Here is a 15,811-nt window from a genome sequence, read left to right on the forward strand (position 1 = left end):
GATCATAAATTGCCTTTGAGAAAACTTTATGAAAATAAACAAAATATTTTATTTTCTCTTCAAGACCTACACCTGTCACTGTTTGAGCTGTTAGGAAATCCATGTATGATCTCTCTGCCTGTGTTTGAGACCTTCTTTTTACCGTTAGCTGACCTCATCATCAAAATTCATTGTTTTTCCACAAAACAGCATTCTACAGCAGTTTCGTAGCGCGCTACGAAACTGCTGTAGATGTCAAAACAGAACCTATGTATCTTTGAAGCGTTTTCTGCTTAGATTCATGATCTCTTCAGACATTTGTACAGCAATTAGGAACCTAAATAGTTTTAAGAAGATGAAGCTTGCTTCTGTCATTACATATCACAGCCAACTTGATTAGCATCAAACCAATAAAAAGCTTCATAAATCCCAACTGGAACATAAAGTCACTGTAGTATTCCTTGCTGTCTTCAAATCTTCAAATGAGGTGGTCTTTTTCAAAGTACAGATCTTAAAGTTGGAAGAATTCAACACTTGGACATTAAGCTCCTTAGGATTATCAAACCAAACTATCTCAACCTACTGTACCAATTTAACTGGGTCTACATATATCAACTTCGGCTTGTCTGTCAGAATCAGCTGCATCTTTTTGTTGTAAAGTTTCCGAATTTTCTTAACCAATGAAACCATCACAATGAACTCCCCTGGATCTAGAAATTTCTCCCATTTAGAGTCACAGTTAATGGTGGGGCTAACTTTGGAGCCAGCATACTCCTAACATTATCCCAGTCAACTCCCTTGAAGAAAGGATGACTCTAGAGAGAAGCATACCCTTCAGGGCCAGAAGCCAATCTTTTAGATGGGTCCATATCCAGCAAACAATCAATAAGGTGCCATGCTTCAGAAGAAAAATATTCAGGAAATTTGAAATCTCTATCCATGATCCTTTGGAATGTGAGCCACTCACTGCCATCTTTAAAAGGTAATATGTCAGACAGCATCTGATACAACGCGCAACCCAGTGCCCATAGATCGTTTCCAATTGTTGGAGGTGCATGCTTAAGGACCTCTGGCGGAACGCAGGCAGCTGTACCAACAAATGTGCAGGTCTTCTCGTTTGAAGTAGTCGAAATAATTGAAATTGAGGTGTTTTCCATTGGTTTGAAGAAGTATATTCTCTTTACATCTCGGTGTATCAGTCCTACTTTGTGAAGGTATTCAAGGACATCCACAATCTCTGCAATATAGAAACGTGCTTCATCCTCTGAAAAACGAGATTTCTTAACAGCACGATTTGAATCCCATCCCAGGATAGAAAGCAACATTCCATGACAGTACTATGAAGATTGCAAACATGTTACAAATGGCAGATTGGTTAGCAAACAAATTTGTGAAGATGACACCCTCTCAATTAAGGAATAAGAAAGATGAAAGTTCTAAATCATATCTTAGCACGGTGACCTTCCATTCCATAAGTTAAAGTTATTCCTTTATAAATGTTGTACCTTCCCAACTTATTCCCAAGCATACCAGTGAATATGGCAGCTCAATGCAGAAATAGGGGAATGATACAACGGCAATGGATTTCCCCGAGACCTGTCATTCCAATTAAATGTGGCTTCATGGCTTCAACAATTTAACCATGCAAACTCTAGCCTTCTGTTCCCTTGGGAGCGTTTGGGTTCCTGCTTACTGACCAACGATCCAAATCTTTATTGTAAATATCAGAAACATTTCCACTGCAAACCCACCATGTGGTAGCCAATCTACAAGATCAAAATTCACAACTTCTGCACGATTCAATCCACAATTGAAACCCCCAAAAACGAGCTTTATTTTACCATATCTGAAAGAACTCTAATCATATGTGTTTCACAAGATCGAAGGATCTTAACAAAAATCCTCTGATCTGATTATCTTCCACAGAATGAGATGTATAGCGCGCACCTGAGCAACACTACGACAGCAGCGATTTTATGATACTCTTTTATCTATCAAATATTCATCAATATTAACAGTTTGCCCGAAAGACGGATTCTAGAAAACCCTGAACTAATCCTTGCAAATTATAAAAGCGCCATTCTATCTCTCCTCCAAATCCAACCTTCCTTCTGTGTTTATTCAATGCGCACTCGTCTTTTAACGACATCAATCAATATCATTCCAGCTTTTGCGCCACATCTCTATCCCAGTGTCACTAACCATGGCGGCCTTATGGCAATCAAATTCTTTATAAAGCTACTTGACACTTGGCATTAATCGCTGCATTTCATAAGAGCACTTTCATGCCTTCAATATATTCATTAATAATGAAACAACGTGCTTAATAACATTCATGCCATTTTCATTTATATCAGTTATTTTAAAAGCCCGTGTGCCTTGAAGAAACGGCTGCAATGCATTTCGCATAAGCCATGAAAGAGGATTTGCTTGATTTTTTAGGTAGCAGGGTGTGACTTAAATCACAGATAAATCCCTTTTCTAGCAAAAGCTTGGCTCGCAAATTCTCAAACGATACCATTCGTCCTTCAAGAATTCATTTACTAAACTCTTCTTCTACATTGCTACCATTCGGACCATTGTGATGACAAATACAGGGGCTATGGTTGTTGAGAAAAGTTCTGGCCTCATACCACGTTACCAATGCACAATAATTATAAAATCAACACCAGAAGAGTTCGGCCTCTAATATCTCGTTTTCTGGCTGAAAAGTTCATGTTTCATAGAATGCATAGATGAACTTCAATATATGTTACTCAATGGCTGGGAAGAAACAAATCTCTTACACCGATTCCAAACAGAATTCTCGGTGTCCCTTTTTTCTTCTGCCAGCAATAAACACAATGTTGCCTATCTGTAACACTGGCACAAACTTGCTGAGCCCACACTTCGATAATGGTGGAGGGATAATTTGAAAGTTCCACATCAACTCCAGGAAATGCGCTCCTTATCATTCCCTTTAACTGGAATCAATAGGCTGACCCTTCCATCGTACATTTCTAAAATCTTGACAAAACTCACATGAATGATTTCCAACCCTTTAAAGTAGCTTTTTCATTCCTCCACCAGCAGAACTTGGGTAGTAAATCATAACACTGTGATCATATCCATGAACTGTTTTTTTTCACAAAAGGCTTCATAATTCACTTTTCATGGACTTGAACAAAATCCCTTGCTCCATAAAATAGTCCAACTCTTGATAGAGGTAATCCCCGTTTACAAGTGCATACTTGGAGTGGGAATGCCAAAATTTTGAAGGCGCTCATATACCTTTCGATTATCATGGAGAGGATGTTAAGATCTAAGCTCATTCAGAAGGAAAGGCTTTCAAAGAGTAGCATAAGCTTCAACTTTCTCAAAAGGATAGCTGGTTTAATAAAAACAATCACAAATTGACCACTTCATCGTTGCTTCTTCAAGAATGATGATGTCTCCAAATATTATGATCTCAAATTCACCAAATTCCCTCAGCCAATCCAGGATGTACTTCTTGGCAGCAGAAGGAACCTTCTTTTCCATTACGCATACTCCAACTATGATTATGGAGGAGAAATCACCGACATTCATCTCCATATTTCTCAATTCCAAAGATTTGAAACAACAACTTGATTCCTATGTTGTTTATGTAGCTGGTATGAAGGAATGTTACTGTGCGATGCTCTTTGGCCACCGTGAGGAACTACACCATCAAATGCCTTGAGAGAATCGACAATCAACCCTAATAGCTCTTCAGATTGCTCTGGCCATTTTGCAAAATCCATAGATCAGAGTATCATATGCAACAACACCAGAGTTATATTCTTTAGTCAACCTTAGACCTTTAAGCACATCAACCTCATCCACAGCAGTTGCAGTCAGTGTACAATAGACATGCTATGATTCAGGCCTCCACTGAAAACTCAATCAAATCCCCAGTTTCGTAGCACGCTACGAAACCACTCAAACAGGTAGCGCTGCGAAACTGCTAAAAAGAATCCTGGCGCTGCGAAACTACTAAACAGAATTCAGGCGCTGCGAAAACACCCTGACTTTAAGCTAGACTAAAAATTTTTGACAACAGCATTTTCAGTGATAACACATCCATTGAAAGAAAAGAATTTGAGGATGCAACAAAGTATATACAGCTTGTAGGAAGTCTCAACTACCTGACTACTACTAGACCAAACATTTTCTTTGTTGTTGGAATCCTCTCTAGGTTTATGCAAAAGCCTTATGATGGACATTGGTCTACTGCAAAAAGAGTTCTAAAGTACTAGAAGGGAACTGAAGACTTTGGACTCAAGTATACACAAGTGGGTGACTTCATCCTGATTGGATACTTTGACTCAAACTTCAATGGAGACAAGAAACTAGGGTATCTACTTCTGGTTATGATATGAGTCTTGGATCAGGATTTGTCTCCTGGAGATCACGCAAACAATCAGTTCCATCATAATCCACAACAGAGGCAGAATATGTGGCAACAACTGAGGCAACAAAAGAAATTGTGTGGCTCAGGAAAATTCTAGAAGATTTGTAGGTAAAACAAGTACATTCAACTCCACTCATGATTGACAACACCTCTGCAATAAATTTGGCCAAGAACCCAAAGCTCCATGATCGAACGAAACACATCAATACAAAATACCATTTGATTCGACATCATGTTAAGTCCAATACAATCCATTTATGCCATTGTTCCACTAATGAGCATATTGCAGACATCTTCACCAAAGTGCTTGGAAGAGAAAAGCTTGAAAGATTCAGAACGATGCTTGGACTCACCAACATCCCTTTAGATTAAGGGGGGGAATGTTGACACCTAATCATGGGGATTGGGTGAACACTTGTAAATAATGTAAATAGTAAATAATGGAAAATAAAGAGTCATCGGGAGGTGAAACCCAAGAGTCACTCCCTTGTGTATATAACAATGAGGAATCCTAATGAATAAACACAATTGGTTTGAGGAGTTACCTCTCTGCCTGACAACCTCAGAGATCAAATGATAGAAACAATAATTGTTTTTGCGCCCTGGGTGCTCTTATACTTATATAGAGTTCTTAAAAGTCTAAAATAAACACATCATATATTTGGTCTCATCTTTCATAACTAATTAAGGAAAAATAAAGTAGTTACAGTCAAGATTTAGTTTTTGGACATGATTCAACTCATTCAAACTAACTTTATCCTTGAGAGATGTAATTTTTGGTGTGTCTGCGAGCCTCTGGATCCTAATTTTGACATACTAATCTTTGTAACCTATGAACGACATATAATAAGTATCTCAGTCATAACAGGATTTGCTTCCTTGGTTATAATAGCCCGAGATAAATGTTGATTGTCGGGGTCCCAAAATACTTTGTACAACACCGAGTAATTTCTTTCTTGAAATAAACTAGAATTCGTTCAAATAATCTTCATAGGATCTACTGACAATGTTATCATCATGAAATCCTCGTGGATTAGTCAATACGATCTCCTTTAGACTAAAACTACTTCCTTTGTATCTTGTGCTCTTAACTGTAGGCTCGCCTTGTTGGCACTCGAACATGCTTGCAAATGTGCTTATTTGAAAGCTAACAATGACCAAAGCCTACAGTCTTTGACAAAACATTCTGCAAATATAATTATGCTAATATGTCAACAGTAAGCTAACTGTAGTGTTTTACCAATAGGATTCAATCTATGGATTCTCTTCTAATGAAAAACAGATTCATCAAAATGACACTCTATAAAAATATTTGATTGATACCCTGTTAATATAGCCGAGACACGTAAAACCATATATAGTCCTGTAGTCAAAACACTTCAATTCAAAATCCATATCCTGAGCCATTTTATTTAAACCACAATTGATATGTTTGTGTGTGTGTGGGATCTTACGCAAGACAAAAACACCCATAGGTCACTTTTTAAGCAAATCCCTTAGTTATATTCGTAAACAAAAAAGACAAGGTTTGGAAATAAATACAAATACATGTCTTGAAATAGGTAGGACAAGTTAGGAGTAAAGAATGATTAGGTTTTAAATCCAAAATTGGATATTTTAATGGAAACATTGATGTCATAAGAGGAACCCATCATCTCTCCCCAACCTATTCAGTTGCATGTCACTATGCAACCTTATTCTACTTCTAGAATACTAGCATGGAGTCAACCCAATTATAGGCTGGGTGACTTAATTCTCCAAGAGAATAATAACTAATTCAGATTTAAATAGGAATGCAAAAAATTATAGAGATAACCATAAACATAGAGATTCAATGGAAATAATACTGCATTTCATTAATGTAAAACACTGAAATATGCTTACAAACAGAAATGGAAATAAACCAGCTAGGGCGATGGTAGCTTATCTCTGAGAATATATGTGGCGGCTACATGCCTCTGAACTGTGTTAAAATGAGGCTCGAAGGCCTATTTATTGTTGAGAAACAATGGAAAACCCTAAACATCCAAAAACTTAACCCTAGGAGATGAAACGCCAAATTGTGGGCCCCGTTTTTGGTAAATTAGTACATCAACTTCCCGGGGTCGTAACTTTGGCACCCGATCTCCGTTTGACGCGTACAATAGATCGTTAGAAAGATCTATCTGAGCATGACAACTTTGGAAAGAGAAAAATTCGTCCTTGGACTCATGTTGCTCCCATATTTCTCAAAAAAATGTCGTTTAGGGCCTCAAAACGGCTCCGGAAGTTCAGGACCTGAAAAACTGTTAAAAATAGTAAATTGTGCTACAAATAAGGAAACTGAAAAGCTGGAGGAGATGGTTGTGGGGGTCCAAGTGGGATAGGTTAGTGGCCACCAACATCCACCTGGATCATTCCTCCCCCCTTAGGAAGCAATGGTCCCCATTGTGTTGAGTTCCTCCATCTGCTGAACTTGGTCCCTGGTGAGTTGTTCTACAATCTCTGAAGTGTCCAGTAATGGTGGGAAGCATGGTAGAGGGCGGTCCACATTGAACACTCAATGCAAGCAAAGGAATGGGGGAATGTTGTGCTCACTGAGCTGCCACCCTCAATGTATTGTACTCGAACTCTATGGACAGCAAAGCTTTCTTCCCATAGACCAGCTCATAAGGTGTGAAACCGGTTGTAGTCTTCCAAGTGGTTTTGTAGGCCCAGGTGGCCTCAACCAGGTGATCTGCCCAATCCTTTCTGTTGCTGCTCACAACCTTAGTCAAAATCCCTTCCAATGCTCTATTACTGACTTCCACCTGCCCATTTGCTTGAGGATGATAGGGGGTGGAAGTCTTGTGCTTGATCTTGTGATGAGTGAGCAAATCCTCAATCAGGTTGGATGTGAACTGGCTTCCTTGATCTGTGACTAACTCTCTTGGGTAGCAATACTTGTAGAAGATATTTTCCCTCAGAAACTCAGCCAACTTTTCTTCTGTTGTTGCTTTGATTACCTTCGTTACTGCCCACTTGGTCAGATAGTCGGTGCACACAATGATGTAAGACTGTTGCTTTGAAGAAGGGTTGATAGGACCCACAAAATCCATGCCCCACTTCTCAAATGGCTCGAAGGTCACTTGAGGTTGGATAGGCATTTCATCCCTTGGAGTTGGTTTCCCCATCCTCTGACATCGGTCACACTGGCTGATGTATCTTTTGACGTCTTGATGAAGAGTAGGTCAACAGTAGCCTGCCTGTAGAATTTTGAAGGCAATCCTTTTTGCTGCAAAGTGGCCCCCAAAAGGTCCATCATGACAGGTTAGGAGGATGTCAAAGACTTCCTCCTCCCTAACACAACGTCTCAAGATCTGATCTGGGCCAAGTTTAAACAGGTTTCCCCCGATCCAAGTGAACAGGGCACTCTTCCTTACAATTCTGCTCTTCTCCTTTGAGGATAGATGCGGAGGGAACTATGTTGAGACCAAGTAATTTGCTATATCAGCAAACCATGGAGAGAGTATTGAGATAGCAAACAGATGTTCATCGGGCATCTGGTCATCCACTATTCCTTCTTCACCTACAGGCAAGTCCAATCTAGACAAGAAGTCAGCAACAACATTTTCCTTACCTGGCTTGTCAACCATCGTCAAATCAAATTGCTGCAACAGAAGTAACCATCTAATGATATGAGCATTGACATCATGCTTATTCATTAAATATCAAATTGCAGCATGATCAGTGTGTACAAATGTTTGATAACCAGTGATGTAGTGTCTGAACTTGTTTAGGGAATGGACTACAGCCAGGAACTCTTTCTCGGTTACAGTATAGTTCATTTCTACCTTGGACAGGTTTTTGCTGACGAAGTATATGGCATATGGGAGTTTCTCCTCAACTTGTCCTAAGGCTGCCCCTATGGCTTTGTTCGAGGCATCAGTGTGAATGTGGAAAGGTAGGGCCCAGTTTGGACCTCTCAAGAACGGGGCGGACACCAGCTTATATTTCAACTCATCCAGTGCCCCTTGACAATTGTCAGTCTATTTAAACTCAACATCTTTCCTTAAGAGTCCAAACAATGGCGAGGCTAGCTTGTTGAAGTCTTTAATGAATCCTCGATAATATCCTGCTAAGCCTAAGAAACTCCGAACATCTCTTACCTTTTGAGGAGGTGGGACCTTTTGGATGATAGCAATCTTATTAGGGTCCACCTGTAATCCTTGCCGAGAAATGGTATGACCTAGCACGGTCCCTTCAGTCATCAGGAATTCACATTTTTTGGGACTGAGGGACAGGTTCATCTCAATGCACTTGGTTAGAACTTTTCCCAGATTAGTCAATGCTTCTTGGAAGTTGGACCCATAAGGAGTAAAGTCATCCATATAGATTTCTACCGAATCATGGACCAACTCAGAAAAGATGCTCAATACTGCTCTCTGGAAAGTGGAAGGAGCGTTGCATAGCCCAAAGGGAAGCACTCGGTAGGCAAAGGTACCCCAAGGATAGGTGAAGTTGGTTTTATCTTGGTCTTCCGGGCTGATTTGGATCTAGTTATACCCACTAAACCCATATAGGAAAGAGAAGAACTTATTCCCTGCTAGTCCATCCAACACCTGATCTATGAAAGGAAAAGGGAAATGGTCTTTCTTGGTGGCTTTCTTAAGTTCTCGGTAATCTACACAGATTCTCCACTTCTCATTCTTTTTGGGCACCAGTACTAGAGGGGAGACCCACTCACTATCGGAGATAGGGTAGATGAATCCTGCATCCAATAATTTTTGCAATTCTTCTTTGGCAATGTCTTTAAGGGATGGATTCATTCTCCTCTGAGGCTACCTGACCGGTTTACAATCTTCTTTAATGTAGATGTGATGGATACAGACCGAAGGATGGACTCCTCTCATCTCCTTATAGCTCCAGGCGAAAGCATCTAAATGATTGTTCAGTAAGCTACACAGCTCCTTCTCCTAGGAAGGAGATAGGGAGGAGCTAATAATTAAAGTTCTTTCGGGACCAAACTCCACATTCTTAACTCTGGGAGAGGTTGGATCAGTCATACAGAAGTCCACTAAGGTGTTGGCTTCGATATCTTCCACCAATTCCTCTAAGGACAGTGCATTGGGAGGTGGATTTTGAATCAAAGTATCAATCAAATCATCCTCGGTTTGAGGGCCTCCCCTAGTGGTTTCTATTGTGCACAATGGTGCGGAGTAGACCTCATCCTCATCTCCTTCTTCCAACTAGAGTGGTAAGTCATGTTCTAGCAGAGGTTGGGCAGGAGGATATAGGACTAGCTGCTTGGACATAGGCCCATTCTTGATGGTCATGCTTCCAGCTCGGCAACTGATGTAAGCATCTGCAGTGGCTAACCAAGGCCTTCCCAAAATGAGGGGGTATCCAGTGAGCTTTACCTTTGGCTGAAGGACCAAGAAGTCCGCAAGGTACTCCCAAGAGTCAACAGAGACCAAGACATCTTCCATAATCCCTTTGGGAGTCACGGTGGAGCGATCTGCCAACTGCAGGACTGTCGAGGTCTTCCTTAAGGAATTCTGAAGGTTGAGTTTAAGCATGGTGTCCCTGGTCATCACATTAATGGCAGCCCCTAGATCAATCAATGTATGGGGAATTATGGTGCCAGTGATGTGGACATCAACTACAGGACTCCCAAGGTCCAAATACTTTGGATAGATTACTTGCCCCAACATTAGATCGGACAGTTGTCCGATGACATTAATAGTCGAGGCATCTCTCTTTCGCCTGCTTGGGTGCCTGAAACACTTCTCCTTAATCAATTTGTTGTATATCAGTACATCTTTGATGGCCTGGAGAAGTGGTATTTTCACACACAACTGTTTCAGTTCTCCCAGAAGTTGTCTCCTCTGGGTTTGGTTGCGTGTTTACTGTTAGTCGCTCAGGAAAGGGTGGAATGGCTTTGGGTTCACTTTCCTGTTTCTCTTCCTCGTCCTCTGGGGGAGGAGGTTGGCGATCTGGAAGGGTCTTCCCGGATCGCAGGTTTATCTCCTGGATCTCCACAGCATAGGTAGGACATGTTGTCTCCCCAGTGTATACCTGTTGGGCCTATCGGTTGTTGGGGTTCGGGTGCGGTTGAGCAGGCATTTGGGGTTGTCTTGGAGGAGCAGGAGGTAATGGTTGTGGCTGAGCTGGTGGTGGAGGCAGAATGGTGGGATGAGAGTTGTATTGGGGCCTCCACCCCGGTTGAGGTGCATTCCACTGAGGTTGTGGCTGGACATGTGAGAGAAACGAATGAGCAGTGGGTTGAGTATGGTATTGAGGTGGATAGGACCACGGAGGAGGTGCAGACTAGGAAGGATGAGCAAGGGGACCCCAAGAAGGCATGTGAGCATATTGGTTGGGGCTATAATAAGCTTGGGATGTCCTTTGCATCCCCTTCTGGTAAGGTCTTGGTCCATGCGGCCTCCTTTGGTTGAGGAAGTAGAGAGGTTCAGTGGGTGCCTCAGTCCCCTGGTAAATGGCTTTGAATCCGAGCAAGGTTGGGCATTGGTTTGTGGGGTGGTTCTCCTCACAAACGAAACATATCTCTACTGAGTGCAATGGACACTCGTTCTTAGGGTGCTTCCTCGTACATTTGGGACAAAAAATGGCCAAAGCCCTCTCAGCTTCCTCTTTCTTTTGCTGGATTCGGAAAGTATCAAGTTGCATGGCAATCGTCTGTCTCATCTCACTTTTGAGGTCCTCCATCTGATTAGCAAACTCATGCTTGGAGAAGGTAGTACTAGCTGAAAGTGGATTCCCCCTACCTATTTTCCGGGCTGCCCTAGAGTGGTTTCTAAACACAGTCTTTATGTCCTCATAAGGTAGTTGGTAAATGTCTCCCCTAGCTAGCATGTGAAGGGTATCTAGAAGGTCTTCAGGGACTCCTCGGAGCAGAACCAACTTTAGAGATTCAGGGTCAAGTGTGCACGTGGCCCGTTTATAGCTGAGTTGGAACCTTTCCTCGTAATCCTCTAAAGACTCATCATTTCCCATGGTCATCCGAAAGCTTTCTCCCTTGGTTTCCTTTGACCTACAGTAATCCCGGTATTTGCTGTTAAAGGCTTGCTGCATCTGAGCCCAAGTAGTGATACTGTTTCCAGGCAACCCCATGAACCAGCGTAATGCTACATCCTTGAGGGTAGAGGGAAATAATTTCTACTTTTGCTCATCTTCTGTATAGTCATAAGTTCGAAAAAGGACAGAAAACTAAAACAGGAAGGTATGAGGGTCTTCAATGGTCAATCCATGGAAATGAGGTAAGGCTGAGGGACTTATGTTCTTCATTTTCATATCCCCGTTGGTCTCTCAGATGGGGAAGGTACCTTCTATTCTCTCGTCATCGTCTCTACCATTTCTGTTGTCAGCCATGGTCTCAAAAGGAATGTTTTCTTGCTCTTCTTCTGTTATAGGATCTTCGTATATCTCAGGAGTTTCACCTATAGGTTATTCAGGATCACTGCCACCAAAGAAGAGAGAAGGGTGACTCAGTGAAGTGGTGGGGGTGTTGGGTAGGAATTTTCCGATATTATCTCTGTTCCTACGAGGCATGAAAGGATTTTTGGTTGTTTTTTCTTTTTTCTCTGCTTGTACCTGCAAAACTGAAACATATGGAATTGCAACTAACTAAAATCTATCTTGTAGAAATGAAAATGCGGAATTGAAATGAAAGTGGGAAAGGACTAATCTACTTTACTGAAATCAAATTGCGAGAATGAAATGCTAGACTATGCTTGCAGAATTGAAATTGCGGAATTGAAAGGCTAATCTATGAAAGCAGGAAATGTCTAATTTACTTTTGCAGAAATGAAATTGCAGAATGGAACTGAAATAAACTACTTAGTAGAAGGTTAGAGTAGGAAAATAGAAGAAAAGCAGCAATCACAAATACTCTGACGCTTCCCTGGCAACGGCGCCAAAAAGAGTGGCGAGCTCCAGTATTGTAGCAATAATGTTGCAACTCCTGGGACTCCCTTCTTTACTTTTATCAACCCGGTAGTTCGTAACAAACTTGGAAGCGACGGCGTTTTATGCACAAGTACTAGCTCTTGCCGCAGCTGTCACTTGGTTAGCTGGCACAAGTCCGCTAGGAGCTTAAGCCAACTTCTATGAGCTCTGAGAAGAATCTTTTTAACTGATGGACGAAATCTAACTCAAAGAAGACTGATCTACTTGCAGAAAGAAACTAGAAAGCTGAAAGGAAACGTAAACCCTAGCAAACCCTAATTTTACCAACTATCCCTACCGATGCAAGAAAGAGGATGCAAGCTACTGAGAGAAATTCCATTGACTTCTAGGAAGGTAAATACATGTATCTAAGCTACTTCTACAGTAACATCTGCAAAAAAACATCTTTTTGTATTTTTGAACAAGTTGCCAGAATTATCATGCATGTGATTTGACTGTTTTGACTATGCAGAGGTGGATTGGTGAGAAGAAATGCTTGGATGAGGTCGGGAAGGTTCAGAGAGGGCCTAAGGGGTCCCTAACACCCTTTCAGAGAGTTTCACAGAGTTTTGCTATCAAGAAACATCATTCGTGAGCTTCTACAGGAAGTCTGCAGGGGTTCTACAAGATGTCTGTGATTTTCTACAGGATGTTTGTAACTTTTCTACAACATTTCCAGAAATGGGATTTTGGAGGATGGATGGATGAAGAAAGATGAAGGAGTCAGTATGGAGGTAGGATAAGGGCTAGAGGTGGTCCAGGACTTGGTGGATGGAGTTGAGGACGGATGTAGATGGCTGGATTTGTTCAAGGAGGACTGAAGCAATGATGCACAAAAACTAGGGTTATGTGAGAAAATGGCAAACGTAAGGCTAGAAGATGAGTTGAGGAATGGAGTAGATGGGTTTGATGCAGTATAGGTAGGTAGAGAAGTGGTACAGGTGCTCTGCAAGTCGTTTTTCCAACCGAACCGATGAAGACTTGTAAAATCAAAAACCTAGTTACGTTGACCTAATATGATCTAGCTGTCAGTAAAAAGAATGAACAGAAGTTTGAACTGCAATGAAACCATGTATACTAACTCATGCAACTAAGCAAGCAAAAGTCTGAACCTGTAACCAACTTCTACAAATGAAAATCAAACACTAGTGATTGCATGGCAAAGCAAAATCAGTGTTTTTGTGGGCAGCAAGGTCACCCTGATCCCAGCTCCTGATCCCACTGAGGGAGAGGTGAAACCAGAGATGTTTGATGGCCCTTTTTTGAAGCTTTTCCCTGTTAACAACCTATCAACTAAATTTGAGCATCAAAAGTCTTTCTAACCATTAACAGTGACCTAGTTAATCAGCAAGATGTAATCTACTTAACAGAAATGATTTTGCAAATACATAAAGGACAAATAACAATACATAAAGGAGGCCTTAGCACTCGGGTTGGGCCCAAACCCAAGAGCTGCAGGCTCCTATAAAGAACTCAGATCTAATTCCAAGTAAAACTGCTTCTCATTACTAAAAAATAATCATCACAAGAAAGTTGTACAACAGTAGCTAAGAAAAACGAGTTGAAGAAAGGACAACACTATAGTGCAAATACCAACAGTTCCAAAAGTAAACTACGAAGGCTGAGGCCTTCCTATTTATACAATACGAGGGGGCTAGCAGCCCTCCTAGATTCAAGGGACTCAGCTGTTCCAACTGCTAGTAAACAGTCACTCTTCCCAAAGCTGCTTCGCTGCCTTTAGAACTCATTTTGGTGGCCTGTTGAGCTCGGAGTTGAGGGTGGAGATTTCGAGGAAGGGCCATTTAATGCCACAAACAACCTCCCTACAAATCCTCACCTCAAGCTTGGTTGTCACCTGGGCCATAATTGCTTGGTTTTGCTCCAAAATTTGTCCAAAAAACCTGAAATGACCACGTATTAGCCTCCTTGGTAAAGTGACCACCCTTATTCGTTCAAATAACATAAACATACTAGAAAAACATGCATAATCTATGAAAAATGGAGGATTGAACAAGGACAATTAGGCAAAATGAGCCCAATAAGTTACCCAATTCGGGGCTCATCATAACCCCCTGATAAATGGGTTACTCATCCTCTGAGCAACTAGTCCAGCTCATCATCCTTTATGGCTTTGATCACCTCCCTCACGTCCTAGGCCTCTGCTGTGATATCCTCTTCCCGGTCATGGAATCCTGCCTTCCTTTCCACTTCCTCCCATTGTCTACCTTCCCCCTCTTCCTTCACTCCTTCTAGCAATCCCAAAAGTAAAGGAGGACAGAATTTCAAGCCAATCCAATTGGCCTGCAAATTCTGCATCAACTGTTTGTAGAGAGGTACCATTGCCAAGGTTTCCCTCATCCTAGTGGGAGAGTGGTATTCTTTTATCTTCAGGTTGTGAGGCAGGGTGTTCTACCGCCTTGTGCAGGCATGCATACAGTTTTCTCCCAACAGTATCTCCATGTCCTCAAAGTGGGAAATGGCTTGAGCCTGTTGCTCAATGTACTTTGGTAGCTCCTGAGGACTGTTGGCCAAGTGCTGGTGGGCGCTTATCACTGCTGAGGGGTCATCTGGCTCTGCTCTGATCATAAGTGGCTCACTGAGCTCTCTGCCTATGATACTGCGGACCTCTACTGCTCTCTTCTCCTCATGGCTCATCCAAGAGGCCATGGCCATAAGCTGGACATCTCCTATCACCGTGTTGGGATCCCATGCATTCATGTTCGAAAGGGTGAAGTTGTTCAAATAGAACTCTGATAATTTGGCCCTATCCTCAGACGAACTGCTGCCACATAGAGCTACAAACTGATGATAATTTTGGAATGGGGTGATGCCCCTTTGAGCCAAGGTATTGATCTGAAACTGTAACCACTGATCCTTGAGGTATAGGGCATAGGATTTGGCAGGCTGCCTACATTGCAGAGCTTCCATTGCCCAGCTGGCTATGCAGACCAGTTGAGCCTCCTTTTCTTGTACCTGCTGTTTCAGAGACTGTGTCTCCAATTCTTTTTCCTATAGCTGTCGATTCAGTGTCTCAATTTTAGTCTGCATCCCTTCCTTTCTCTGTTGTTCATCAGGGATATCTTTGGTTGTTGTGGGCTCCTCCTGTTGTTGTTGTTCTCCCAAGATATGAGGCCTGTCTTCCTTCCTCTGTCCCTATAATTGTAGCTGCTGTCTAAGCAGCTCATTTTCTTCCTGTAGCCTGACCCCCTAGCTGCTCTCCACATGCCGTACCAGAGCCAATTCCCTTCTTGCCTCCTTGAGTTGTTCCTCCAGAGGACCTATATCCGCCACACCCTTGGACTTAGCGATTTTCATCCAAGTGTGGGTCCTCACTCTCTCTTCTTCAAGTGCAAGGAAAAGTAGCACTGTGAACTTTTGAGGAATGATCTTTCCGGCCTCTAAGAAGTTATAATAGGAGCCCAAGATGGGCTGGGGGCTAGGTTCCACAATGTTCTCCACCTTTTCTTCCTTCTGTGGTGATTTAGCTGCTTCACC

At 41.9% G+C, this 15,811-nt stretch overlaps 1 pseudogene; it reads right to left on the reverse strand.

The window, feature by feature from the left end:
* Positions 1–399: 399 nt before the first annotated feature.
* On the reverse strand, positions 400–1,304 carry LOC149145579 (3-phosphoinositide-dependent protein kinase 2 pseudogene; annotated as a pseudogene).
* Positions 1,305–15,811: the final 14,507 nt, after the last annotated feature.

The sequence above is a fragment of the Pinus tabuliformis genome, chromosome X, assembly GCF_031772625.1.
Source record: "Pinus tabuliformis cultivar Carrire ecotype Pingquan chromosome X, CPIR1, whole genome shotgun sequence".
Taxonomy (NCBI): domain Eukaryota; kingdom Viridiplantae; phylum Streptophyta; class Pinopsida; order Pinales; family Pinaceae; genus Pinus; species Pinus tabuliformis.